Genomic DNA, 4,529 nt, shown 5'->3' on the forward strand with positions numbered 1-4,529 from the left:
CTTTTGAAGAAGTTTTGCATTTTTAATTTTAACTTTAATTTAAACTTCAACAGTCATGTGTGACTAGTACTACCATATAGATGCTCAGATAGAATGCATTCATCCTCCTTAACCACTGGACTATCTTTATTTCTGATATTGTTTTGAGAAAACAGAAAAAGCCCCCAAACAGTTCCCATTTTGCCCTTCCTGCTGAATTCCAGTCATCCCTGGTCTTAGAACCACATTGCCTAAACAGTCTGCTGTCTCTGCTGTTTCCTTAAAAATAGCCTCTTTTGCGATCATCCTTTTCAACTGCTCTGCTGGCAAACATTTGCCACTGCGAAACCGCTGATAAGCACTTTGCTGAGTTTTTGATTGTTATCAGATTACAGGGTCCAGTAGGGGATCATTGGTAAGATCAAGTCACTGCAGTTTGAGTAATTTGGGGGAACCACAGCCACTCTGTCTAATCAGCTGCTGCTGGGGCACCATTTCTTTATCTGAGGAAGTCCCGCTTTCACAGAGATGGCTGGTTTGATTGTGGAATAAATGACTTACAGGAGGCGGCTAAGCAAAATAGTGAGGGAGGCAGGAGACAGGATGGAATCAGATGGCACAGGGCTTAATTCCTTTACCCACGTGCTATGACCTTGACAAGTAACAAAAACAAAAACTCTCATCCCACCACAGTATAATTGGATCTACAGCATGAAGAAAATAATACATTTTAGAGGGTTGGCCCAGCATTTAATGATCAATCAGTAAATGTCATCTGGTAAAAATGGATAACTCTGTGTCCCCTGCCCTTCTTTTCATTACCTCATCTCTTCATTCAGTTGGTTACAACAGAAATAAGTTAGTTATGACCTGTCCTGCCATTTAAAGATGCTGCTGTGAACTTGGCTCTTCATTTTGCTTGGCAAAATGATGTGCTGCAGAGATAAATCACTAAATGATGGCGAGGAAGTTGAAGTTTTTATTTGCTGTTTTATTTGTCTTAGTTTGTGTTTTTGGCCTGGAGATAAATTGGGGGTGGAAGGGAATACAAAAGAGTGATAAGCCAATACCCTGGACCTGCCTGGGGCAATAGCTAGGAGGAAAAACAACTCTAGTACAACCAAGCAATGAATTCGAAAATAGGAAATATCGAGTTCTTCTTCCGAGTTGAGTATGTGATGCAGTTTCCCTCCTTTAACACGCCTATACATTTTTAGTTGAATTTGCTTTGCTCACTGGTACTTTTTGCATGAATGGATGCTCTTTAGGAAACTCAGCAAAAGGCTCAATTCTACATCTGTACGAATGTGGGACTAAAATAGACAGAGATGGTACACATCTGGGCTACTCATTCATCCACCCACTCATTGAGACTTTTAATCAACCAGAATTTAGAGATTGTTCCTTGGATATCTCATTGTGTAAAATAGCATGGTGCTTGGAAGAAGTTATAGTATCTGTCCTTAAAGAACTGATGCTATAAGGACAAGCATGATAATAAGAAAAGAGGATGAAGAATTTCCAATACATCTGCTTAATTTCTGATAAGAAAACAGAAGCCCCAAGGCTCAGAGAGGCTCAGAAAAGCCAAGCAGTGGTCACTTAATGTCAGAGCCAAGGCCCAGAGTATGAGATTTTGGACATGCAATAATGGTCTTTCTGTTGCCCTGAGAAAACCAAATAGGGTAGCCAGGGGGAGGAAAGCCTGAACTTTTCATAATCCTCTCTAGCCCCTGGTCACCTAGCTATCCCCCAGTTGCCCATTCTAGGCTCAGTATGAATGTCTCTTCCTCAGACCTTCTTTGACTCCCCCAAACTAACCAGACCTCCTCTTGTTGGTTGGTCCTAACACCAGGTGCTTGCTCATTGCATGTTTGTAAGCTCAATGGAGAGTGGGACAGGGTTACTGCTGGTTTTTATTACCTCGTGGTATGAAAAAAAGTTAAATGAATGGATGAACTTAACTCAGCTTCAAAATCTTCATGAACTGAAGGAAAGGATCCCTGCCCCGCCTACTCTCAAGGCTGCATGAAGGGTCAGACAAGACGTATAGTCAACAACAAATGGGTCTGACAATAAAAGTTGTGGCTTTTTTTTTTTTATTAAAAAAACTCCTTTATAACTTCCACTGCTGACAGTTCTCTATACCCATGATATAAAGTTGTTATTGATATAACAGTCAATGATAAGAATCAAGATAGGAAGAATATCCAGAAGTTGATTTAAAATAAAATTGACCCACAGGAAAAAGCAGACATTTTAGGCAGCAATGAACAAAATTAAAATTAAAATAATACATACAAACAAAAGGTTGGCATATATTCATAAATGAGACTGTCAGTTAATCTGGTAAATATTTATTTCCTTCTGACACATGCACTTGAGTTCTTTTATGGCATTTGTGGAGGAAATTGGTAATGAGCTGTTTACTTCATTATAATCTCAAAACAAATCAATGCACATGTAACATGCAGCCACCTAATTAAGGCAGAATAAATAGTTTCCCATTGTCAAATAACCCACACATGTGAATTCCAATCCCAAATCAGGCCTTGACAAAGACAGGTGATAGCTATCAATTCACTGTGTGTACTGCGTGGTGCCCACATGGGAAACAGATCTACTGACTCGATAAAGTGCACTAATTATTCCACAATTCTGAAAGTGAGAACATATGGGAGTTGTTTTCCCTGTGAGTGTTTCTGCTTCAAAAACAAAGTACATGAAACCAAACGAGTATTTTTATATCCATTTGCAAATGGAATTCAAAATTCACCACATTCACTGAATGCGGAACCCAGGGGTGAAGGATGGGCTGTGGTTAACAGGACAGCTATGAGAACATTCTCTCCCATACTATTACAAATGTATAATACGAACACAGGGTGTTCATAATCAGGTGGGCTGGACAGAAAATACATCAAATGTAAGATATGAGCTGTAGTTAGCAATATTTTGATGATGCTCTTTCATAGTTCATAACAAACTATGCTGGTGGTGGTGTTTGCAGTGAAGTCATGTATGGGAGCCATGCCTGATGACATACAGGTTTGTTTTGTAAGTTCACAACTTTTACTATACACTTATTGTTTATGCATGTCCATGCATGAATGGTATACTTCAATAAAATTTTATTTTTAAAAAATGCTTCCTTCCCTCAGGTGAAAGCCTTTCTGATATTCAATTCCTGCTTCTCACCTAGTTTTATTTCTATTTTCCCTCCTTCCACTAAGCTGTCACCAAGATATGCACAGCTAAATTAAAAGTGAGCTATTCTGACCATTCAGTTAGTTGTCAGGTCAATGAAATGTGAGTACTGATTTGATGCCTTTTTTTGGTTTGGTTTTCCCTAATTGCTCAGAAGCCTTGGTGTTACAAGGACAGTACCTGAAAGGACACAAGTCTGTCCAACAATGAGTACATCAGTCAGGATCCGAGGCAGGAAGGAGAGGATCTTGAAGGACCAGGAGAGGCTGCCTCCAACCGGAAGACTCTGGTGTCTTCATTCCTGGAGCAGAAACCAAGCTCTGGCATCTAGAAGGAAACCGCTTCAGATCTGGGGCTCAAGGGCAGCTTTATGGAATCGGTTTATTATTCATGCCAGGGCCAAATCCCCAGCTAACACTGGGCTTCTTAAAAACCGATCCAGGCCTGAATTATTCAATAATTGTAACATTTACCTAGATTTTAACCATTGCATTATTAACGGGCTTTTTTATTCTTTTGCCTTTCTAAGTACTTGACTTTTGCCCTGGCTAGCTTGCATATCCTGGGGCAAAGATGAGAACTTGTCGCTGTCATTATGTAAAGGGAAGGAGAATATTGATATGCAAGAATAGTATTGGGCACTAAAACAAGGGCCCTGCAGGCCAGGCTCTGGGATTGAGAGTGAGATTTCCAAATCTTTCTTTTTCCTTCTTTGGCCTATTAACAACCAAGCCAGAAGGACCCATTCTAAAGTCTTCTCCCCAGGGTAGAGAGAAGTCTTTCTACCTATAGCAGTAAGAGCCAGACAGCATGATGTGAGCGGGCTTCAGGGAGGAAAAGAGAAATAGGAAGAGAACAAGAGGTGGAAGTATGTGTCCTCTTTCCCCACTCTGGGCTTCTGCCTGGAGAATTGGGGATGATGGGGAGCAGGCAAGGGAAGACTCTCGACAGGCTTCTCAGGGGAATTAGCAGGAGGCCACCAGCACCCACCTGCATCAGCCTGGGGTGAAGCCTGCCAAGATAAACATGGTGGAGCCAAGTGTCTGACACAGGGGGACAAAGAGGTTTAGCTTTCCTAAGGTCACCAGAAGCTTGGTTCCTTGGTGTCAATCCCAGGGACTGGGAAGAGCTAGGGTGAATAATATTTTATATTAGAATTCCACATTTGTCTTGGAGTTCCAATTACCATTCTTGTTGATCTCATCTCTTTCTTATCGATTTGTTTTGCATGAGGTAGAAATTAAACCCCTGATTTTTCAGTCAAGTAACTGTTGTACAAGGTGGTTAAACGATGATTACTTTCCCTGACATCCCAATTTCTGTTAATGACGAGACCATTCATC

Source organism: Dasypus novemcinctus, chromosome 1, assembly GCF_030445035.2.
Source record: "Dasypus novemcinctus isolate mDasNov1 chromosome 1, mDasNov1.1.hap2, whole genome shotgun sequence".
Taxonomy (NCBI): domain Eukaryota; kingdom Metazoa; phylum Chordata; class Mammalia; order Cingulata; family Dasypodidae; genus Dasypus; species Dasypus novemcinctus.